Consider the following 26733-nt stretch of genomic DNA (forward strand, 5'->3'; position numbering starts at 1 on the left):
ATCCATATTACTAAACGAGAATGGTAAACCGGATATGGACGCAGGGACCTGCCCGTGGACGCAAAAGACATAGTGCGCAAGTGCCACACAAAGCCCTCCCCCCAGAGTGAAACGGGAGAGACTACGCACCGTCAGAGTAGGAAACAAAGTAAAACCTCATAAAGAGGTTAAAGAACAGGGACAAACACATGGAGAGCAGGTTACAGAACAAAGCCCCCCTGCCCAGAGTAAAACGAGACAGAATACGAACCGTCTGACATGCCGCAAGCAGGATAAAGCGAGGTCAAAAATAAAACACAGAATAGGAAACAAAGTAAAACTTTATAAAGGGATTAAAGAACGGGGACAAACACATTGAGAGCGGGTTACAGATGATGAAAACTGGAATGCAACAGCTTCAAAAAAAACCTAGGCACGAAACACATGCACACCGAAATACAGAATATAAAGACAGAAACAATGACAGTTAAACGTCCACACCACACAGCGGAGGTACACAGCATGATAAAAACCGACATAATACGGAAAGCGCAGGCGTCGCCGCCATATTGTGAGTGGCACTAATGCGTGGTGAAATCACAGGAGGAGACATAGTAAAACAAGAGGAGTCAACGCCCCCTACGGAGTCCACAAAGGTTCATACATCAAACCCGAGATGGTACGGACACGCGTCTGAAACCGCGGAAGCAAAACTGTCTCGGCTCCAAAACCAAACAGCTCAACAAGTGACATAGCTTCGACACCGAGCCCGCGTGGACAGATCTAATGAACGTGGACGCCTACAACGCGCGTCTCAAACTGCGTAGGCAAAGCAGGCATGGATTCAACACGACACAGCTCCAGTGACCGAGATACAAACACGCGCCTGCCTGGATATAATTAATGAACGCAGGCGCCTACAACGTGCATCTGAAATGCCGCAGACCAGGCAGGCACTGCTCCAAAAAGAAAGAGTTCGACTAAACGAGATACGAAGTGAAACTTGAAACACTACAGAGTCCGCAATGCTCCACAATGCACCGCATAATAGTGCGGAAAGAGCTTCGTAGTAACAGTGGGGAGACCCAGAGTGACACGGGCGAACGCTACGTATTAAACATACGTCATCCTCACACATCTAACCTATACAGAATAGGTAAATCACATTACAGTGATGTATTATTAACAGTACGATAAACGTCACAGTATCGCAAACAAATGAAAATTATTACTCTTAAAAGGGAAATTATATTCACCACGAACCAGGTGTCATTGAAACAAAAGCAGAATAAAGCGAGATCAGAAATGAAAGACAGAGTAGAAAGCAAAGTAAGACGTCATAAACAGGTTACATGAGGGGGCCAAACACATGAACAGCAAGTTTACTGATAATGAAGACTGGAATTCAAAAGCTTCAAAAACCAAATCTCGACTGACAGAGATACAAACTGAAACGGGAAACACTTCGGGGTCCGCAGTGGTCCACAATGCACCGCATAATAGTACGGACGGAGCTCCGTATTAACAGTGATGGGCCCCAGAGTGACACGAGCGAACGCTCCGTATTAAACGTGCGTCATCCTCACATGTGGCTGCCCAGCGGACACGGGTTCAAAACGCCGGGGGTAGGCAAGCGAAGTGAGCAGGGGGCGGAGCCCCCTTGTTTGAGAGAAAGCTACATTTGAGTTAGCGTCACAACAAATAAGTGATATTGAAAAACATGCAAAAGACTTCCAAGCCCCACACTATTTAAGACATCACTGGAAACTGGAAATAAAATAATCCTAAAGTAGTTTTACCATTACACTTATAATAAGAGAGCACTTTAAACATTTTAAGCACAGAATGCTACCAATAATGAATAAAGTATATGAAAAGGAAAGTTTTATTTAAATGGACAAAAAGGGAGGCCTAAGGAAAGAGATATCTCAAAACATACAATAATTCAAAAGAAACAAAACTTTCCTCTGTGTTCCTGTCTTCTTGAATGGATAGTTCCCAAGTTCCCACCTCTTAATTAAATGCAAAAATCATTCCGGTTTACCTCATTTTGCTCTCTCTCTTTCCCTGTTTGTTAAATCTACAGCCTTACTGACTTTTTGCCACCTTCACCTACTGTAACCCATCTCATGTTATAAACCCACCTCCTTCAGGGCAGGGAGTGGTCTCCCAGTCCAAACTCTAAAATACTGGGCTCAAAGTAGGCTCTCTACAGCTATACTGTCACCAGCCTAGGGGTCAATCAAATGGCCTCTGGTGTCCTTGCACCACTAAGGTTTGTTGATGTCCTCACAGGTGGCGCAGTGGTAGTGCTGCTGCTTTGCAGTAAGGAGACTGTGGAAGGTTGTGGGTTCGCTTCCTGGTTCCTCCCTGTGTGGACAGCGGTTTGAGTACTGAGAAAAGTGCTATATAAATGTAATGAGTTATTATTATGTACCTTTTAAGGACCAAACCTCCAACATATTTTTGTAGGTAGAACATCTCTTCTGCCATGTGATATGATGAGTGCTCGTGAAGGGTCAGAAAAAGGGGCAAGCAAGACTGTGCTGGAAAGTCATAACCTACGGTAGCCAGTAAAATAGACATGTCCAGCAATATTTAGTCGTGTTAATTGACATGGTGCATTGACAAGATCAGCAACTGATATAAAAAATATTTAAAAAAAACATGTGGTACAAACATATATGTAGCATTCAGAATATTTAACCTATGTTTGAATATATTCAGTTATGTGCCAATTTTTAATATGAATATTTCAGTACTAATTTTGGCTAATTTGATATTTACTTAATAACAAAAATAACCACCAAACAACATGAATAACTTTTGGGAGAAGTGGACATAAGACAGACTAGTCACTTTAATATCAATTTTGAAAAGATTCCCCAATGGGCTTTCCAGGCAAGTTTGAACAATTGATTGATTTCTACCATTGGACAGGTGGTTGGGTGAGACTATCTTGATTTTCTTATTTGTACAGTACTGGAAAATTTTGTGCGCTGAAGCATGAAAGTTGGTGTGCGCCTGCACATGCACAGACTTTAGTAGGAACATTGCCAGACCCTGTCATTTGACTGAAAAAGAATGCTAAACAGAAGAATTTATAAGGATCCAAAAGGACTGTCTTCTCTGCTGATTATGTGCAGTCATTGTGGACACCTGCATACCTGCATAGCTGTTAAATGATTGTTAAAACACCACATGATGTGATGAAAAAATGATAGCATGGACTACAATAAAAAAAAAAAAAAAAATGTTCTTTATTTCTAGTGCCAGCCAAGCAAATTCCAGTGTCTTGCACTTAAAAGTAAATGAAATCCCTTGCAAGGACATGAAATATATTTACATCAAAGAAAAAAAATAGTGAAAAGAAATCAGTGCAATTCTTTTCTCTCTTTCTTCCTCCTCCACTCCTCCAGGCTAACTTCGTCTCCCTCCTCCTGACTCTGGCTCACCGAATAGTGTCTGCTGGCCCCTTTTATAAGGCACACAGAAGTGTTCCAGGTGCTCGTTGATTCATTTCCAGCAACACCTCCTGGTGTGGCGGAAGAGCTGCCAAGAAGGGCTCAGCTGCTGCTGCAGCACCCGCTGGTGGCACACATGGATCCCAACAGGGTTGTATCCAACTCCAGTTCCCATAGAGCCCTGCTGGAGTCTGAGGCACTGCTGCAACTAAGGGAGGTTGCCACCTAGTGCTCCAGGGGAGGTCATGTTCTGGTCACACTTCCTCCCCTGGTCCTTCCAGCATGGAGGTGTGCCGGCCATCTACCAATACGTTGATGCAATTATTGCTTCACACTCACTTTCTCCAAACAGCAGTTGAAACAAAGACAAACCCTGCTGGGCATCTCTCAGTTTTACCTGGCCAATCTCATCTCACGTTCGTCCAGTACAACCAATCAGAGATGCTGTTACGACATCCATCTCAAATAGCCTCTCTTGCAGGTGGAATGTCCCCAATTTCCCAGTGTTTTCTTTTAACTTTGACTTGAAAATTACAAACGTATCTGTTAATATAGTCAGGACAAAGTTTGAAAGTGCCTGTTTAAGTCTGATGGAGGCTTACATTAAAGGAAATCTGCAACGACCTGAGAAAATAGGAATATTGAAAGACATACAGGTATTGTACTGTTTGCATGTTCTTGTACGTTAGTCAATTGGAGCTGAATTTTTGAAAAGACTGAAAGCACTTCTTTGTGTGACTGTCTAAGCTAAGAATATAATTTACATACCTTAAAAGGAGTAATTAGTTGAAAGTGCTGGATTTTCTAGTGCATGATTGAAATTATACCCTCACGTGAATGTCCAAGAGACTGTTCGGAAGACTGTAACACAGCTCCAGTGCAGACCAGTTTAATTTCTGGACAACTGTTAATGTCACATGAAAGTGTAAGCAGAATTATAATGCTTCAAGTAGCTACAGAAGAAAAAATATGAGTGCTATCCAATTGATGAAAGACAAGAAAACCTCAAGATAAATCTAACTGTGAAAAAATAAATGCTTACTGAAACTTAATTTCCTGAAGTGAAAATGGAACATATTGAACTAAATGATAAGATATCTTTTTTGCTAAGTGAAGACGAAGTGTGAAAGTAACAAAATAAAGGTTTCAAGGCTAAATTGAAGACTTTAAACATGTTTGTTATATATACAATAGACTGGGTTTGGAAAACACGTCAGCACCTTCTAGTGCGCCAAAATAAAAATCTTTCGAATATGCCTTCCAGTACAGTAGATGAAAAACTTTTAACACTGGAATTACTAAAGCCTACCAAAAAACTAGTAAACTCGGAACACCTTAACATTAGAATTACCAGAGCCTACGAAAAAACTCGTAGATCCATCCCACCTTCACACTTCTCCATCAGCGTCTTTTGTCCTGTTAATGTGTTGATAAGCAGCAAGCAGCCTACTATCACATCCCCCACCGCCACACAGTTTTCTCAGCTCAAGTCTGTTTGCTTGCATGTCAGTTGCTTGGAGTTTTGTAGAGTGAGAAGTCAAGCAAAATGACACCTTTTATAAATACTATATCGCTATTTGGAACACATGCATTTCATGTGTGTTCCGTGTCTACAACGATCTATGTAAACACATCGTTAAAACAGAAACGTTTTTCATGTTTTAATAATAATTGACAAAATGTAGACATGAAATTTATAATGTGTGAAGCCTGAAGTCCAAATAACAAAGAAACACTTTCACAAAAGGTACAAATATAACAGAACAAGTGTGCTTTTATTCAAAAATATAACTGCAGAAACAGAAGCTGTGTTAGGGTGACACACATTTACTATGACTGCTTCTGTGGCGCAACAGTATCGGCTGTTGACTGGTAATCAAAACTTCATGGGGTCAATCCCAGACAAGTCCATTTTGAGAAGTGAGCTGCTAGTATTCTTACTATTTTAGAATAAAAACATACATTTGATTTCAGTCTGTAACAGCCGATGTAAATATACAGTATGATACTTGTAAAGATTAGCTTTGTTTTTTTTTTTATTCAGTTTCATTCTCTCAGTCGCGTTCATGATTCCATCCTACACCCCCCCCCCCCGGCCCCCCCACCACTGCAGGAAGGGCAAAAAGCTCTCCCAGCTCAAGCCTTGTTTTTCTGGGAGTGAGGAACCTAGAGCTGTATAGGGTATATCATATATTGTTATTTGGAACACATGCATTTCATGTGTATTCCGTGTCTACAAAGATCTAAGTAATCGTAGGATGACAAGAAATGTAAGTAATGTTGAACACATACCTAAAAGATAAACTTTTTTCATGTTTTAGTACTAACAACAAAATTTCGACATGAAGTGTATAATGAAGACTAAAGTCCAAATATCAAATAAGCACTTTCATAAAAGGTACAAATATAACGGCACAAGTGTGCTTTTATTCAAGACGATAACTGAAGAAAAAGACTCTACTTCATTATCACAACTTCTTTGGTAGTGCAGTTGTAAGACCTGCTGACTCATAATCAACAGGTCGCGGGTTCGAGCCTTGCCACGTACCAAAATAAATGCTTTGAGTAGTGAGCTGCTCTTATCGTTACTATTATACAATAAAAACATACATTTGATTTGAGTCTATAACAGCCAGTGTAACTGTATGGTACTTGTAAAAGTTAGCTTTTTTTTTAATTCAGTTTTATTCTCTCAGTCGCGTTCACGCTCCCTCTGGACTGACATTGTTGTTTTCAAATAAAGATGTGCAATAACAGAGGTGAACTCAGATGAGGATGAGTGTTCTACATTGGAGAAAGAGAGCAGAAGCCCTTCCCACAAGAAATGTCCACTCACATATAAGAACAACGCAGCTGCACAAGGCATAAAGGCGAAAGATGGCGCAGTTTTGGATGCAGCAAGAGGTCCAGCAACATCCTGCCAGTCAGTCTGCCCCACACCTGTCCTACAAAGAAAAAGCACGGCTTACAGAGCTCGCCAAGGTATGATGCAAAGTCTAGTTTGTGATTTGACTTTTTTGCTGACTGAGTTGACTTTTTGCATCAACAGGCTAAAAGATCTTTGTATCCTGGCAGGGCCTATCAAAGCCATATATCCAAGAAGGAAAAGTCTGACAAAGGGAAGTCTGCCCTGAAAAGTAGCCCAAGTTGAAGCAGCTTTGCTACAAACATTACAGTTGCTGCTGAAAAAGGAACTCAAGACACTTTGGTCAAAAAGGCAATGAGTACTGATTGTGCATTCAATAAACCCAGCCTATTTTGCAAAGAAAGTCACTCCCTTGTTGAATGCAGTGAGATCAAGAAACTACCAAATGAAGGTAGGATTGACTTTTTATGCATCAAGTGCCTTAAACAAGAACATCTTAGTAAAGACTGTGTAGAAAGAATTTAATGTCAAATATGTTCTTAGTTACATCCAGATATCCTGAATATTAGTAAAGAAATGGGTAAAGAAAATAAAGCCTCAACCACTAAAAAAGAGGACATCAATACTGAAAAGAAGGATATCTCCTGCTTGTATGTCTCTGTGGAGTCAGAGACGTGCACTACTACCAGGGCCGATAAAGAGTGTGTCCTAGATGAGGTCCCAGTCAAGGTTAATATAGAAACTTATGCCCTTATAAATTTTATATTTATTTCCAAAATAACTACATAGAGTGACTGAGTAGTTATAAAGTTTCATATTCAGTGAATTTAGACTTCACATCAATGAGGTTCAATGAAACAACTATCAATTGATGGTCAAGTTGACTAGCTAAGCAGGTGATAAAGTAGCTCACACAGGAATTTCTGCAGACCAAAGGTACATCATGCATGGCTGCATCTTTATATTATCTAAGTTGCTTGATTTTAGTGAAGGTACAGTACATGGTACTACATGCACAGATAACCAAAATGTGGCCCTTTTGATGTTGACATTTTGGCGGGTTCACTTCTACTATGATGTAAAGGTAAGAAAGCACATTTGCCGTAGGAACTGTACATCTAAAATCATGCCTATTTTGGAGAGGACACCATCACAAGTCAGAGTTAAAGGTTTGCCTAAATGTACACATATCAATTCAATTCTCATTTCACTTTCAACATAACACTGAAGTCTTAGAGATGTTGAGTGAAACCAGAGTAAACAGGAAAACAAACATGTGGAAAGAGGAAGGACAGTCAAGCCAAGACTGAAACCTACACCCATGGCACTGTGAGAAGAAGTGCCACCCACTATGAAAATATGCATTTATGTTTTTGTACTTCATGTTAAAAACAATGACAAATACAGATGATATGAAAGTTTTATGGTTAATTTGACTTGTGATACTACATACTTTAATTGAATGAAGCATATTGTACTCTTGATTTAATGACCTGAGCACCATTTTTCTGAAGTTTATTTTATATGATCTGTAATCTTAATTTCCTGTTTTAATAGCCAATAGTTTGATTCCAAATATGAATACAAATTGCACAATTTCAGAAATGTATATGTTTCTGATTCACACTACCTTATTTAAGATACACAGAAATGCTTTAATACATTAACAGACTACTACAAACAAACAAATCCTGTACAACTTTCCAAAAGAGTTAAAAAGTACCATTACAATATATTATTGCCTTGTCTTACATGGCATACACACAGTGAAACATGAGCATCATCTAATCCTGATCACATTTCAATGCAGTCTGTCAGTTGTTTAAAAAAAAACCAAAGTGAATGACATTCAAATAAATTATCAGTACTAAACAAAGCAGCTGTATTAACATCAAGTTTACAGCCTCAAGATTTATTTTGGCCTGGGGCAAATTTAAGATTAAAAACGCAGAGCTGTTAAAACATGGTAGTCTCATAAAAACAGGCTATTATTATATGCTTTCATGCAGAACTTAGAACTCAAGACATTAATTTAATTCCATTTCAGCTTCTTTTTCTCTCAGAATTCAGATGTTGTTTATTACAGTAGAATCACTTTGCTCTGATTAAATTTCTAGAATGCAGGAAAGAAGTCAGTATTTTTATCAAAAGCAGAATAAAATTCAGCAAAACTATAAATATACAGTATATATACTAACAGAAACAGAAAATGGAAAGTTTATACCCCCTTGGAAATTTTCACATTTTATTGTTATATAACATTGAATCACAATGGATTAAATTTGGCCTTTTTGAAACTGATCAACAGAAAAAGATTCTTTAATGTCAAAGTGAAAACAGACCTCTCTGCAAAGTGGTTCATATTAATTACAAATATAAAGCACAAAGTAATTGATCACAAATATGAATTCCCTTTAATGTGAAGCACCTAAATCTTTAATGGTTTTAGAAATCACATAATTAGTTTAATGGAGAGCACCTGTCTTTAGCCAATGGGTTTCAACTAATTGCAATATAAAACTTGGAAGGTCCAACTTTTGGTGAGTTAATAAACCACGGGGGTGGCATGGTGGCGCAGTGGTAGCGCTGCTGCCTTGCAGTTAGGAGACCTGGGTTCGCTTCGCGGGTCCTCCCTGCGTGGAGTTTGCATGTTCACCCCGTGTCTGTGTGGGTTTCCTCCGGCCGTTCCGGTTTCCTCCCACAGTCCAAAGACATGCAGGTTAGGTGGATTGGCGATTCTAAATTGGCTCTAGTGTGTGCTTGGTGTGTGGGTGTGTTTGTGTGTGTCCTGCGGTGGGTTGGCACCCTGCCCGGGATTGATTCCTGCCCTGTGTTGGCTGGGATTGGCTCCAGCAGACCCCCGTGACCCTGTGTTCAGATTCAGCAGGTTGGAAAATGGATGGATGGAATAAACCACGGCAAGCATATCTGGGATGGACAAGAATGCGCGCACACACAATAATTATTTACCGGCTGTAGACATGAAAATGTCTAGTTAAATCAATCATTAAGAAGTGGAAAGGGTTTGGCACAGATGTAATTGTACATAGAGCAGGATATACAGAAAAACTGAGTGATCATGCAATAAGAAGACTAGTGGCGGAAGCCACCAAGAAACTGTACATAGGTCTCTCTGTGGATTGTATTTTCTTTGCCATTTTTCTTTCTGTTCCAAACCTAAATGAAGAACGCACTTACAAAAGACTTTATTTTGATAATGATGCTGGAATCAAACTCTCTGCTATTTTAATAGGTAAGTTAGAACCCACTGCTTACTTTCAAAATGATGGGAATGTAGATAGCTTTGTCCATGGTTTCACTGCTAAACTGAAGGCAGCGGCAGACATATCTCCTATAAAAGTCACTAAAAAGTTAAACAAAGTTAATGTGCCCCAGGAAAATCAGGCAAGATGTAAACAGAAGAGAGAATGGCTGAATGGAAGTGGCAGTTAAGCCTGTGGCGCTACTTGGCAGTGTTGGATGCACCAAAGTCCTCTGGGTTTTCATGAGAGCAAATTAGATTTACCGTACAAATAACAGGTTTCAAGACACAGCTCTTATCAATGTATTTTCCACAAAGTTATTGTTGGTGGATAATACAGTGAAGAAACATTGATTTTGATATTCCTGACAAGCTTTTGTGATTTGTCCAACCAAACCCATCTTTATACCAGGCATGTTTTTTCCTCCATCAACTGTCATGCACTGCAGATGATTCCAGTCCAAATTATATTCTACTAGCAAAATACCCGCGCTTCGCAGTGGAGAAGTAGTGTGTTAACACTAGAATTACCAGAGCCTACGAAAAAACTCGTATATCCGGCCCACCTTAAATCGCTTCTTAAATCCGTTCACACCTCTCCGCCAGCATCCTTTGTCCTCTAAATGTGCTGATAAAAGACAAGCTGCCAGCAGCCGGCTATTCCATCCCCCCACCGACTTAGAACGTGAGCGCACTTTTCCCAGCTCTTGCCTTCATTGATTATGTGGGAGTGAAGTGGAGTTTTACAGTGGAAATAATAGATCGTCATTCTAAAGTAATCTGTGTAAACACATTGTTAAAACAGAAACTTTGTCATATTTTAGTAATAAATGTTACAAAATGTAGTAGGCATAAACTATAGAATGTGTAAAGCCCGAGTTCCAAAGATCAAATAAACACTTTCACAAAAGCTTCAAGGACAATACAACAGCTTCTGTGGCGTAGCGTGTTAAGATTTGCCTCTTAGAGCAAAACAGCTCTGCCGCCTCTCAGACCTGAGTTCGAATTCCCGCTAGGGATAAAATGTTGCTTTTTTTTTTTTTTCTTTTTAACCTCAAACGGACATAAAATTTATAAATTGGTATGCACTGTCAGTTAATGAGATCGTTATATTTTCATGTGGGATGCTCCTTTTAAAATATTTTTTTAACAATTGAGACTGCAATTAACAGGAACAACTGTCCTTATAACTGTTATTTTTAAGATCCATAACACACAGACAGACGAGCACTGCGTAATAGGGAGACAGACAGGCAGAGATATATAAATAAACAGGGAAGGCACATGTACTGAAAGAAAAAAAAAGATCAACATGTGCGTTGTTCCTGTAGCACTGAATGAGCTCACGTGCTCTAACATCCCCCCTCCCCCCCCCATCTGACTCTCTAAGTAACAACAACGCACGTTGATCTTTTTTCTTCTTTCAGTACATGTGCCTTCCCTGTTTATTTATATATCTCTGTCTGTCTGTCTCCCTATTACGCAGTGCTCGTCTGTCTGTGTGTTATGGATCTTAAAAATAACAGTTATAAGGACAGTTGTTCCTGTTAATTGCAGTCTCAATTGTTAAAAAAATATTTTAAAAGGAGCATCCCACATGAAAATATAACGATCTCATTAACTGACAGTGCATACCAATTTATAAATTTTATGTCCGTTTGAGGTTAAAAAGAAAAAAAAAAAAAAAGCAACATTTTATCCCTAGCGGGAATTCGAACTCAGGTCTGAGAGGCGGCAGAGCTGTTTTACTCTAAGAGGCAAATCTTAACGCGCTACGCCACAGAAGCTGTTATATTGTCCTTGAAGCTTTTGTGAAAGTGTTTATTTGATCTTTGGAACTCGGGCTTTACACATTCTATAGTTTATGCCTACTACATTTTGTAACATTTATTACTAAAATATGACAAAGTTTCTGTTTTAACAATGTGTTTACACAGATTACTTTAGAATGACGATCTATTATTTCCACTGTAAAACTCCACTTCACTCCCACATAATCAATGAAGGCAAGAGCTGGGAAAAGTGCGCTCACGTTCTAAGTCGGTGGGGGGATGGAATAGCCGGCTGCTGGCAGCTTGTCTTTTATCAGCACATTTAGAGGACAAAGGATGCTGGCGGAGAGGTGCGAACGGATTTAAGAAGCGATTTAAGGTGGGCCGGATATACGAGTTTTTTCGTAGGCTCTGGTAATTCTAGTGTTAAAGAGGTTATGTAAACATATATATACAGTACATATATATATTTACATATATATACATATCTACATATACACATATCTACATATACATTTATATACATACAGTGATCCCTGGCTATATCGCGCTTCGTCTTTCGCGGCTTCACTCCATCATCAACTTAGGGCTTTGCTACAGGATACACCCTCCACAAGTTAAGGAAGTAAAAATAAAGGTATATATTTCTGTTTTATTTAAACCTTTTAAGTTTGTATGCGGGCGGCATGGTGGCGCAGTGAAAGGTGCCAGTTAGGAGACCCGGGGTCGCTTCCCTGCGTGGAGTTTGAATGTTCTCCTCGTGTCTGTCTGGGTTTCCTCCAGGCACTCCGGTTTCCTCCCACAGTCCAAAGACATGCAGGTTAGGTGCATTGGCGATTCTAAATTGTCCCTGGTGTGTGGGTGTGTGTGGGTGTGTGCACCCTGCGGTGGGCTGGCACCTTGCCCGGGGTTTGTTTCCTGCCTTGTGCCCTGTGTTGGCAGGGATTGGCTCTTGTATTTAGGATATAGCAGGTTGGATAATGGATGGATGGACATTTGTATGCATAGCCCCATTTGCCCGTTTTCGTTTTTTTTCTTCCTTCAGTAATATTTCAGCAAACCCGGAGCTTGTCAGTTCAAATCCTGGTACTGACACCACTGTGTGACCCTGAGGAAGTCACTTCACCTGCCTGTGCTGCAAAAAACAAAAGTAATGTAACAAATTGTACCTCAGATGTTGCAAGTTGCTGGAATAAAGGCATAAGTCAAATAGATAAATATGTATTATACACATAGGAACTATTCATTTATTTTCAGTTAAGTCATCTGCAGCAAACCTTTATAAATGAGGTTTCTCCTTTTTAGATAGTGCAAACTGTTTCTTCTTCATTGAGGTTTTCTCTTGGAGAGCTTTTTTCATTTCATTGAAAATTAAAGCAGCAGCTGCCAAAATATGTATTTCTTATTAATTTTTCAACATTGTGTAAAATAACTTTATAAAGTAACATAAAAGGTTTAAATACTGGTTATCCTTTTGCACTAAAATATTACTAAAGAGATACAAAAAAAGTAAAATGCAAAGTTTGTTTTTCTTTAAGGAGATTAAATATTACTGAAGAAAGAAAAAAAAACTAAAACAGCCAAATGGGGCTATGCATACGAACTTAAAAGGTTTAAATAAAACAGAAATACAGTCATCCCTCACCTATCGCGGGGGTGACGTTCCAGAGCCCCCCGCGATAAGTGAAAATCCGTGAAGTACCGACCTATATTTATTTTATTATTTATATATATTTTAAGGCTTTATAAACCATTCCCACACTCTTATAAACCTTTCTGTCTCTCTTTTTAACCTTTCCCACACTCTTATAAACACTTCCTATGCTCTTAAACACTTTCTACAGTCTTAACACCGGAGAGCAACACTACACGCAGCGATCAGACGTTGATGTGTCTGCCACTCGCTAAGTGAAGAGGGGGGCAGGTGAACGCACATTAAGCAGAGGTGGACTTTGTGCTGCTTCTGCCAAAATGCCTGCTTGTCGCTTTGCGCGTTCTGAAGGAGGAGGAGGAGTGTGTGTCTGGGGGTGTGAGGGCTGAACGCACGTTCGCTCAAACCTCCCTCTCCGAGGCGCGGTACGCTCCTGCCACTTCCCGTTGTGAAGGAAGGGGGGGGGGGGGGGGGGGGGGGAGCGGGCTTGCTGAATGCACGCTAAGGAGAAGTGGACTTTGTGCTGCTTGCCGCTCTGCGTGTCAATAAGCCTGTACAGCAGCTGTTTTCCTGTCTCACTGCCTTGTCTTGCATGAACTTAAAATGTTTTATAATAGAGAGATGTTACTCTCTAGTCCGACATCCACATATCATATGTGTTAACAAAGTGTGTTTTATAAGTTTACATGTGTTTAAAGCGTGTAGGATGGGTATTTTAAGGCTTAAACTATAAAAATGTGTATTTATATGGTCTTTCTATATCGCGGATTTTCACCTATCACTGATGGGATTTTCAACTATTTTGTTCAATTTCATATTGTCTCCATCTTCTTCAAACTGAAAATTGTTATACACCTCTAGCGCCTCTTCGCCAATTACATGTAGAAGCATAGACGCTTTCATTTTTTCACTTTTCCTATCTGCTTCAATCGCAGCAAGATACAACTCGAATCTCTGTTTAAATCTTTTCCAATTTTCAGCTACAATTCCCTTTAACTGGAGATTTGGTGGGGGCTGTAATCCTTCCATATTTTTTTTTCTCTTTTGCTAGAACGTCTTAGCGCTTTCTGACCATGTTTTCGGGTTACTCACAGACATGAGACTCGTTCAAAAGCTGAACCTCTTCTTCACATTCCTCTTCCAATTTGCCACTTCTGACACCATGTAGTGATCTTGTTAGGTTCGTAGTTTAATCAATACACAGGATTGAAAGATATAATAACTGTTTAATAGACAGACTTTAGAGACATTTACTGTACATGTTACTATTCGTTCTTTAGTTCACGCCCATTCTCCTACTTGCATCGGCATTCACAGGCATTATTAATCATTCTGTAAGTATCCCTTAATAGACCTTACTAATCAACTATCATTACAAAATCCAACGTGGTTTGTGCCCTTCAGAATGAAAACAGTTTGCATTTACTTTTTTAATAAAAGGCGAGCTTTTAAGCCTGAGAAATCACCCCGTAAATGCACACGTTTAATTGCACGTGTTAATATGTATGCTTACACAGTATTAAAAGACACTCAAAAATGAAAGTAATTTACCTTCGTTCCCGCGTTTGACTCGTGCTGTAAATCTCTTCCTTGTTTTTAGTTCACGTGATTACGTAGGAGGCGTGATGACGCGATACGTGACTCCGCCTCCTCCATTAGAGTATATGGACAAAAAACAGGTTCCAGTTATGACCATTACGCGTAGAATTTCGAAATGAAACCTGCCTAACTTTTGTAAGTAAGCTGTAAGGAATGAGCCTGCCAAATTACAGCCTTCTACCTACACGGGAAGTTAGACAATTAGTGATGAGTGAGTCAGTCAATCAGTGAGTCAGTCAGTCAGTGAGGGCTTTGCCTTTTATTAGTATAGATTAGAGTTTTTTGAATTTCTTTGAAGATATCCTGCCATGCATGCTGTGAAGTGACGCTGATTCCTGTGTGACATTAAGTTCATCATTGACGCCACGTAAAAGTACTACGATTTGCGAGGTATTGCAAACATCAGTTGATTCATCCAGCGCAAGAGAATACAGACTAAAACATTGTGCTTTTCCTACAACTTGCTGAAAAATGCTATTTCCCATATTTTCGACCCAACGAGCAATAGCATTTGGCACAAGACTTATCATTTTAAAAAGATCAAGTTTTTCTGGGCATAACTCAGCCACTGCTTCCATCATACATTCTTTGATGATATTGCCATCAATGAATGGTTTTCCTCTTTTAGCCAAAACATAAGCAACCTTGTAGCTTACCAAGGTTAAGGCTTCATTTTCTGAGTTTGCTTTTGTAAATAAGTCTTGCTGGGAATGCAGACAACGACATAATGATTCAAATTTATCTGAATGCTCCTTTTCTTTAAATTGTGAAAACATTGAAGCATTTTTTGTTTCATAGTGGTGGCGTATATTGTATTCTTTCAACACTGCAACAGTGTCTTTACAAATGAGACATACTGTACGGCTTTATCCTCTGACTTCGATTGTATGAAGAAGTATTTTACGCCCCATTCTTCATTAAACACACAACATTCATGATCAAGTTTTATTTTCTTTTTCCCATCTACGTTAAAACTATAAAAGAAAATTAATTTATAAATAATTATGAAATTATTAAAATCACGAGAATCCATACAAGCAAATATGTGAATAAGTGAATTTATCTTTTAGCTTTAAATATAAATTCATGCAATTACAAATTGAGTATTACACTGCACCACTGCAAGTATTCTTATGGACAATTAACCGTAACAACTAGTAACGAACTTCCAGATTCAATTTAAATATTAGTCACAGTGCCAGAGCTACCTACAACGCCACAAATTGACACTGTCGACTGAGGTCGAACAAGTACAAAGAAATACCGCAAAGTATACAATTACGATTCAGTATTAAATAAAATTGTGAATAATATAAACTGCCACATACTTGGGGGTTAATACACCCCTGGACGGCAAATACTTTTTTGCTGCACTTTTTAAGTAAACATCACAATTCACAAAGAAAAAGTGAAATTTTAATGGAACACATGCAAAGAGCATCACAATTACTGCAACACTGACAATTTTACACACTGCCAATGAACTAGTAAAAACTATTAAAAAAACTACAGGAACAATATGTACAAGGTGCAACTGACGCCATTGATGAAATTCAGTAAATCATCGAGCCAACTGCGCTTGAACTGGCTGCACACAAGCACCCAGAGGTAAACTACTAAATACTGACTCAAACGGGGTGAAAAATTGTGCAATCAAATGTTGTATGTTTAATATTTGTATTTAATTTAGTAACGCAATTGATGTAATTAATTTGCAGAGATTTTGTCTTCATTTTGACATTAAATACTGTTTTTCTCTGGATCATTGACAACAAAAAAACAAATTAAATCCACTGTGATTTAGTGTTGTATAATAATAAAATGTGAAAACTTCTCAAGGTGTGAGTACTTTTTATTGGCACTGTAACTTAAAAAATTAGAGAAAAAACAGAGAAAATAACAGAAATAATCAGTAGTCTTCTACTCAATGATTAACAGCTTAGTAGAGTACAGCTTTTGAAGGAGGTCAGTTCTGGTTGTACTTCATGTCCAGATTGAGATTACACTGTCTGTGGCATCTAGTCTTTTATAGTGATCCAACTGGTGGAGTCATTTGCCCTCACTGGGCATCTTCTTGCCGCTGTAGGTGAAAAAAGAGACAATACTGTTAGCAACAGTGTCCTCTTGCCCTGGTGTGGTACCACTTATCTCAGGCAAACCCAGAAGTTGATCCTCTGACATGCATGCTTGACATCCACAACAAAAAGAAGGGTTTAGGAAGTACACAGCTGTTGGAAAGTGTTTCTTCATACAGCAAACTATAGATGCATTGAACAAATATTGCCAAAGAGAACAATACTTGAAAACTTGACATGAAGCCTTTTATCAGAATTTAGGTAGCATGCTATGTGAAAGTGAATGTACTATTCTCGTCAAAATGTTTTTTCTAATGTTCATAATTGAAGTCCTTTTTTTGTATTCTTGGTAATCTGCCTTACATTGATTCTTTAATGGCAAATGGGAATTCATAGAAACAAGTAGAGACAGAAGTTTCTGTTAAGAATTAGCAAGAAAATAAATAAAACTGGTCATGAGTAATACAGTATGTTGTGCAAAAATACAATAAAAAAATAAAAATATTATTTTAATACAGTTGCCCAAAATAAATATATTTTTGACAAGAATGACATATATTTCTGTAAAAGATAGATGTAAAAGCCATATGTATGTATAACAATTCCTATATCTAAATTACATTTCAGTCTTAAGAAAGTGTGTTGTGGCCTTATGTGGTTTCCCTTTTCACTTGGGTATAAACTGGGTATAGCAATGACAAGTAAAATCCATTTGTCATGTGTCATCTTGGGGAAAGACAAAAAAAACAAACTGATGCCAACCTTTATAATTCAGGCACAGAGAAGAAACAAAAGCTTAAAATTTAAATATAGCACTTACTGTTTTAATCAAAGATATGCCAGGTGGTATATATGCAACTCTAAGTTGGCCCTGAGTAAGTGGGTAAAGTGTACGTTGCAGCAGACTGGCATCCTGAGCAGCATTAGTTTTTATCTCAATGCAAAAAAATGTTTTTTTGTTGGTTGCTGCTAATGGTACAGAAAAACATTTTACCTTGTCAAATGGAGTTACCTGTTTATTATATTATGTTTGGATCCAATATGTCTGCATGGACTAAATTATTATACTACAGTCCTAAAGCTTCAATTTGTGCAAAAAATATAAATTGTAATATCATGAAATCTTCATTTTTTTCTGGTTCTACCCATATTTTTATATAATACATTGCTGGCTTATTGAGCAGGTACTACCAGTCCGAATTGTCAGATTCAGACTCCATTTCGGTGGTATGAGGTCCCGGCATCCTCTAGTAGGACCTGTGCTCACAGCCCATCACTGTGTAGCTAGATTGGCATTCGCCAGAAAATACCACAATTGGCAGCTCTGCCATTGGCACCCCGTTCTCTTCACAGATGAGAGCAGGTCAAACTGAGCACATGTGACAAATGTTAAAGAGTGCAGACACCATGGTGAACGTTATGTAGCCTGCAACAATATCCAGCATGACTGGTTTGGTGGTGGGTCAATGATGGTTTGGAGAATTATATTCTTAGAGGGTCACACAGACCTCCACGTGATAGGCAACAGTACCCTGACTGCTGTTAGGTACTGGGATGAAATCCTCAAAGCCATTTTCAGACATTATGCTGATGCAGTGGGCCATACGTTCTTCCTGGTGCAGGGCAATGCCCAGCCTTATGTAGCCAGAATATGTACGCAGTTCCTGGATGATGCACGTTCCCCATGCCTGAATCCAATTGGGAACCTCTGGGACATTATGTATTGGTGCATCCGACACTGCCGGGGAGCACCACAGTCTGTCCAGGAACTCACTGATGCTCTGATCCAGATCTGTTGAGGAGATCCACCAGGACACCATCCACCTTCTCATCATTTCAGTACTATAATCCACTCAAAACTATTTCATTTCCTTCTTCTCCATTGAATTCAGTGCATTGTGTAGAGATCGGCAAAGTTCCTGAACATTTCCAAAATTTTGATGAACTCATGGTGAAACATGGCAAGCTCATGGCATATGTTCCGTTTGGGAACCTGTGTATATTGAAATTTATATGTGCCTCAATATTACCATATATCAAAACTAGCTGTGCTACCTGTCTAAGATAAGTTGAAATCTAATCAATGTAGACCTCAGTGTTAATGTTTACATGCACCCTCTACTGGAATGAAAAATGCAATGCATTGTATTACTACAGATGTTTGTGATGCACCATCTTTTGAAATGACAGAGACATAACAACTGGAAAGACACACAGAAACATATCCTTTTCTTAACACTAGAATTCCTGAAGCCTACAGAAAATCCCGGGCCACCTTAAATTCCTTCTCACCTCTCCATTAGCGTCTTTTGTGTTGCAAATGTGTCGATCAGCACCGGCAGCAGGCAGCCTGCTATCCCATCCCCCACCGATGCAGCTTTAGTCGTACACCAAGTTCTCCCAGCTCAAATCTGTTTATCTGGGTGTGAGGTGCTTTGAATTGTATAGAGTATATCCAGATCCTGCGTCCCCATTCCACCTGCCTATCTTGATGATTTGGTCATTTTCAATAGCGACTGGGAATCTCATCTTATCCTCCTTCAGGCGGTGCTTGATAGTTTGTGGCTGGCAAGATTGACAGCCAACCTTAAGTAGTGCAAGGTGGGTATGTCGGAAACCCATTACCTGGGATATTCCAGGGGGAAGGGTTTGCTCAACCCTCTAATGGACAGGTGAGGAAGATGCTTGCATATCCCCATCCCGAAACACAGAGACAAGATCATGCCTTCCTTGGGCTTGTAGAGTACTACAGGCAGTTCATTCCCAATTTTGTACATTGAGCCGCCCCCCTCACTGAATTGGCAAAGGGCAGAAAGAATCGTAGTGTTGTCTGGACCGACGCCTGTGAAAGAGCTTTATCATCATTCCTGGGTCTACGCAATCCAGACTTTTTGTAGGAATTCATTCTGCAAACAGATGCTAGTGCTTTCAGTTTAGGAGCAGTGCTCTCACAATGTTTTGAGGGGGAAGAACACCCCATCACATTTCTCAACAGAAAGCTGCTACCTAGGGAGGGTAATTATTCGAATATGAGTGCTTGGCGATCAAGTGGGCAGTGGAGGCCTTCTGTTACTACCTCTGGGGACGATGGTTTACCCTGGTGACTGACCACGCCCTGCTGCAATGGCTGTATAAAAAGAAGGATATGAACGCCCAGCTCACTTGGTGGACAATTAGTTTTCAGGCTTTTGCTTTTGATGTTTGCCACTGTTCTGGGGCTGCATTCACCAATGGGGATGTTTTCTCTTGCCTGGCCGAGCCTGGCTTGGATGGTCGATTTGCCCACACCAGTGTAACGTTTTTGGGACCAATCCCCCCAACGGGATGACATGCCAAAGTGCATCCTGAAGTGTGATTGCTACATCTATGTGTGATATTTTGTTCTATTATTCTCCTTGTGTTTTGTGGGTGGATCCTCAAAAGGCAGATCCACCTTTTCCTCACAGTTAAGAAACTGCCCCAAGCCTTTAAAGGCAGACAGGCAAAGTGAGCTCCTTGTGGTTCATTGGGTACACGCAGTAGGAATTTTTTAAGTATTACTGTTTTCATTTAGATTTTGGATTTTTTTTTTTTGTATTTCTACTCTAGTTCTTGGATTGTGGATTTGACTTGGCTACCGCAGATTGCTCTTTAAGCAGCTCCTTTTTAAGCATTTTTGTTATTCTTAATATCTTTTTCCTTCTTGCATTTAAAACCCTCCTTTTATAAAAAATCTTGTTTTGGGTTTATCTTACAACTAGATTTTTTATTGTTTCTCTGTCTGGTAAGATATGTTTTGATATTCTTGATATATTCTGGGATATTTCTAATTAGTTTATCAATTCTCTTTGTTTGGTGCTTAGTAGGCTGAAGCCTTCTGCTTTCCTAGGGTCAGACTCCTCGAGCTGAGATCTATTTTTTGGTAGGCCAGTCAGTATTCTGGCCGTTGTTCCATGGATATTTTTGAAGGCCTCACGTCCTTTGCCTTTTTTGTACTACTGCATCATAACATAACGAAAGCCTAATAAATACACGTAGAGTAATGGTCACCTCCTAAAAGGCAAGGATCTTAGACAATTTCATGTTTCTGTAGAAGATAAACTGTTATCGTTTTCACCAGAAACTACGTGGTATGATATCTATCCAAATAATTGACCATTCCAGAATGAAATAAAGGATTGGCCAAGGTGTTATCTGTTTTAGCTTTGTCATCATTTTCTGTCCTAAAGATTTGAGACCAGAACTTTTGATCTTAGTTACAATTAAATATTGAGTATTTAATGTATATAATGTATACAGTATGTATATTTCTTGCATCTCAAACCGGTTGACCTCATTCATTTTGCTTTCTTTGGCAACAGGTCAGTAAAAGATACAATGGATATTTCAGGGAATGGGGTGATTGGATTCCCTCTCTCCAGTCTTTTCTTTTTCTGTAAGAATGAATTGACTGTACCTTCAAAGAGCAGTTGGTAAAACTGCAACGGTTTGCTGATTGATAGTAGTATGGTAAGTGTACAATGAAATGTTTACTTGACAGTCCGGCAAACATACAGTACATCACTATTCTTGGTGCAACGATAAGCATGAATATAGTGAAGTATGTGTATCCAGCAAAGAAATGCATATGGTAAGTAGATTGGGATAATTTTTTCTTCAGTACTCAGCTGCCAAGCTACTCTGACTCTGCTTTCACCTGTCGAGCCTCCACTGACTGGCCTATATCTCCACCCAGACATTATATTCTTCCCCCAGTTGGAGATACATCCACCGTAGGTCCCGCCAGAGTATCCAAACTGACAGTTCGAAAATAATAAATTCCATCTGGTCCAGTTATCGATGCCCTCCAAGTAATTTAGGCAGAGTCGCTGACCACAGTGTGTTAGCCAGCCTAGCCTGGTCAGCTAACACCGTTGCTAAATGCGATAACACCGTTGTTAACTTTGGTCTGCTGAACATCCGCTCACTCACGAGCAAGGGGCCTCTCATCCAGAATCTCCTCACTGATCGTAAGTTTGACTTTTTCTGTCTAACTGAGACATGGCAACAACCCCATGACTTTTCCCAACTTAATGAATCCACTCCCCCGGGGTTTGTTTACATCTCTCAACCCCGTGGCTCTGGCCGAGGTGGAGGTCTCGTGTTAATGTATCGTGAGAAATGGAAAATCCTGCCGTTGTCTGTTCCTGCCTTCAGTTCTTTTGAATCTCTTGTATGTCAATTAAATGGACCTATTCCTACTATTATTGCAACTGTTTACCGGCCCCCTAAACCAAACAATGACTTTCTGAACAACTTTGCTGTTTTCCTTACACACTTACTGTATCTACTGTTTCATGAAACATAATACTTCTGGGGGATTTCAATATACATATGGATAATATCAATGTCCCTATTACTAGAGACTTTACATCTTGCCTTGAAAGTTTTGGATTCCAGCAGCATAATGATAGATAGATAGATAGATAGATAGATAGATAGATAGATAGATAGATAGATAGATAGATAGATAGATAGATAGATAGATAGATAGATAGATAGATAGATAGATAGATAGATACTTTTGTTAATCCCAAGGGGAAATCACATACTCCAGCAGCAGCAGCATAACGATAAAAAAACAATATTAAATTAAAGAGTGATAAAAATGCAGGTAAAACAGACAATAACTTTGTATAATGTTAACGTTTACCCCCCTGGGTGGAATTGCAGAGTCGCATAGTGTGGGGGAGGAACGATCTCCTCAGTCTGTCAGTGGAGCAGGACAGTGACAGTAGTCTGTCACTGAAGCTGCTCCTCTGTCTGGAGATGACACTGTTTAGTGGATGCAGTGGATTCTCCATGATTGACAGGAGCCTGCTCAGTGTCCATCACTCTGCAACAGATGTCAAACTGTCCAGCTCCATGCCTACAATAGAGCCTGCCTTCCTCACCAGTTTGTCCAGGCGTGAGGCGTCCTTCTTCTTTATGCTGCCTCCCCAGCACACCACTGCATAGAAGAGGGCACTCGCCACAACTGTCTGATAGAACATCTGCAGCATCTTATTGCAGATGTTGAAGGACGCCAGCCTTCTAAGGAAGTATAGTCGTCTCTGTCGTCTCTTGCACAGAGCATCAGTATTGGCAGTCCAGTCCAATTTATCATTCAGCTTCACTCCCAGGTATTTATAGGTCTGCACCCTCTGCACACAGTCACCTCTGATGATCACGGGGTCCAGGAGGGACCTGGGTCTCCTAAAATCCACCACCAGCTCCTTGGTTTTGCTGGTGTTAAGGTGTAGGTGGTTTGAGTCGCACCATTTAACAAAGTCCTTGATTAGGTTCCTATACTCCTCCTCCTGCCCACTCCTGATGCAGCCCACGATTGCAGTGTTGTCAGCGAACTTTTGCATGTGGCAGGACTCCGAGTTGTATTGGAAGTTCGATGTATATAGGCTGAACAGGACCGGAGAAAGTACAGTCCCCTGTGGCGCTCCTGTGTTGCTGACCACAATGTCAGACCTGCAGTTCCCTAGACGCACATACTGAGGTCTGTCTGAAAGTCTATGATCCATGCCATCAGGTATGAATCTACTCCCATCTCTGTCAGCTTGTCCCTAAGGAGCAGAGGTTGGATTGTGTTGAAGGAGCTAGAGAAGTCCAGAAACATAATTCTTACAGCACCACTGCCTCAGTCCAAGTGGGATAGGGATCGGTGTAGCATGTAGATGATGGCATCCTCCGCTCTCACCTTCTCCTGGTATGTGAACTGCATAGGGTCGAGGGTGTGGCGGACCTGTGGCCTCAGGTAGTGAAGCAGCAGCCACTCCATGGTCTTCATCACATGTGATGTCAGAGCGACAGGCCGGAAGTCATTCAGCTCACTAGGATGTGATACCTTTGGGACTGGGGTGATGCAAGATGTTTTCCAAAGCCTCGGGACTCTCCCCTGTTCCAGGCTCAGGTTGAAGATGCGCTGTAGAGGACTCCCCAGCTCCAGCACACAGGCCTTCAACAGTCGTGGCAATACTCCATCTGAACCCACTGTTTTGCTGGCATGAAGTCTCCTCAGCACTCTGCTTACCTGGGCTGCTGTAATTGTGGGTGGGGGAAACTCTCTCCTATGCTGGTAGCAGTAGAAGGATGGGTGGAGGGTGCAGTACTCCGAGGTGAGAATGGGTTAGGGTGGTCAAACCTGTTAAAGAAGTTGTTCATCTGGTTTGCTCTTTCCACGTCTCTCTCAATGGTGGCACCCCGCTTCGAGCTGCAGCCAGTGATGATCTTCATCCCATCCCACACTTCCTTCATGCTGTTATTCTGCAAATTCTGCTCCAGCTTTCTCCTGTACTGCTCCTTCGCCTCCCTGAGCTGGACTCGGAGTTCCTTCTGCACACGCTAAAGCTCATGCTGATCACCGCCTTTAGAAGCCCCTTTCTTCTGGTTCAAAAGGCCCTTGATGTTACTTGTAATCCATGGCTTGTTGTTAGCATAGCAGCGTACTGTTCTTACTGGAACTACAATGTCCATACAGAAGTTGATGTAGTCAGTAGTGCAGTCAGCAACCTCCTCAATGTTCTCACTATATGATCCCTGCAGGATATCCCAGTCTGTAGTTCCAAAGCATTGTTCTCACTCATTCCAAAGGACATACAGTGCATCCGAAAAGTATTCACAGCGCATCACTTTTTCCACATTTTGTTATGTTACAGCCTTATTCAAAAATGGATTAAATTCATTTTTTCCTCAGAATTCTACACACAACACCCCATAATGACAATGTGAAAAAAGTTTACTTGAGGTTTTTGCAAATTTATTAAAAATAAAAAAATTGAGAAAGCACATGTACATAAGTATTCACAGCCTTTGCCATGAAGCTCAAATTTGAGCTCAGGTGTATCCTGTTTCCCCTGATCATCCTTGAGATGTTTCTGCAGCTTACTTGGAGTACACCTGTGGTAAATTCAGTTGATTGGACATGATTTGGAAAGGCACACACCTGTCTATACAGTATAAGGTCCCATAGTTGACAGTTCATGTCAGAGCACAAACCAAGCATGAAGTCAAAGGAATTGTCTGTAGACCTCCGAGACAGGATTGTCTCGAGGCACAAATCTGGAGAAGGTTACAGAAAAATTTCTGCTGCTTTGAAGGTCCCAATGAGCACAGTGGCCTCCATCATCCGTAAGTGGAAGAAGTTCGAAACCATCAGGACTCCTCCTAGAGCTGGCCAGCCATCTAAACTGAGTGATCGGGGGAGAAGGGCCTTAGTCAGGGAGGTGACCAAGAACCCGGTGGTCACTCTGTCAGAGCTCCAGAGGTCCTCTGTGAAGAGATGAGAACCTTCCAGAAGGACAACCATCTCTGCAGCAATCTACCAATCAGGCCTGTATGGTAGAGTGGCCAGACGGAAGCCACTCCTTAGTAAAAGGCACATGGCAGCCGCCTGGAGTTTGCCAAAAGGCACCTGAAGGACTCTCAGTCCATGAGAAAGAAAATTCTCTGGTCTGATGAGACAAAGATTGAACTCTTTGGTGTGAATGCCAGGCGTCACGTTTGGAGGAAACCAGGCACCGCTCATCACCAGGCCAATACCATCCATACAGTGAAGCATGGTGGTGGCAGCATCATGCTGTGGGGATGTTTTTCAGCGGCAGCAACTGGGAGACTAGTCAGGATAAAGGGAAAGATGACTGCAGCAATGTACAGATACATCCTGGATGAAAACCTGCTCCAGAGCACTCTTGACCTCAGACTGGGGCAACGGTTCATCTTTCAGCAGGACAATGACCCTAAGCACACAGCCAAGATAGCAAAGGAGTGGCTTCAGGACAACTCTGTGAATTGCCAGAGCCCAGACTTGAATCCGATTGAACATCTCTGGAGAGATCTTAAAATGGCTGTGCACCAACGCTTCCCATCCAACCTGATGGAGCTTGAGAGGTGCTGCAAAGAGGAATGGGCGAAACTGGCCAAGGATAGGTGTGCCAAGCTTGTGGCATCATGTTTAAAAAGACTTGAGGCTGTAATTGCTGCCAAAGGTGCATCAACAAAGTATTGAGCAAAGGCTGTGAATACTTATGTACATGCGATTTCTCAGTTTTTTTATTTTTAATAAATTTGCAAAAACCTGAAGTAAATTTTTTTCACGTTGTCATTATGGGGTGTTGTGTGTAGAATTCTGAGGAAAAAATTAATTTAATCCATTTTAGAATAAGACTGTAACATAAAAAAATATGGAAAAAGTGATGCGCTGTGAATATCTTGGACTTGATTTACCATTCTGGAGTTACCCCGCTTGACTGTACTGCGGATGAACTCCCCAAAACTGATCACTTTCTTATTTCATTCAATGTTAAACTTGCACTTTCCAACACTAAGCTTTCCCGTCTCATATCTTTCCGTAATATTAAGAATATTAACTTAGACTCTCTTTACTCTAGTATTGATTCCCTTATGGACATTGATAATTTATTCACTCCTGAAGAACTGGTCTTGCACTATAACACTGAACTTAATGGTATTCTTAACTCTGTCGCTCCATTAAAAACTAGATCTGTTTCTTTCTCCTTTTCTGCTCCTTGGTTCATGCCTGAACTTCGGCTTTTGAAAGCCAAAGGCCGGCAACTTGAACGGTTATATAAAAAAAACTGGACTCTTTGTTCACAAAGAGATGTACAAAAACCATATACCATATTTACGCGTGTACCAAGCGCACATTTTTTCCCTAAAATTAGCTTTAGAAAATCAGGTGCGCGTCATACACGAGGAAATTTTTTTCTGTAATGTTTACTTCTTCTGCTTGGGCTCGCTCGTGCATGTGCTCTCTCTTTCTCGCTTGCTCGCACGCTGTCTCTCTCTTTCGCTCACTTGCATGCTCTCTCTTTCATCATGCAACAAAAACAGAAGTGCATTTTGCGGAAAACATGCCCTAAACACTTCCTATACAATCACAATGCGCGTCATACACGGGGCAAATTTTTTTCATGATTTTCTTTGTAATAATTAGGGTGCGTGTCTTACACGAGGTAGTGTGGTACATGAGTAAATACGGTACTTTATTACAAGGACTGTATTGCCCAAACTAAATCTAACTATTATACTCTCATT

The sequence above is a fragment of the Erpetoichthys calabaricus genome, chromosome 3 (assembly GCF_900747795.2).
Source record: "Erpetoichthys calabaricus chromosome 3, fErpCal1.3, whole genome shotgun sequence".
Taxonomy (NCBI): Eukaryota; Metazoa; Chordata; class Cladistia; order Polypteriformes; family Polypteridae; genus Erpetoichthys; species Erpetoichthys calabaricus.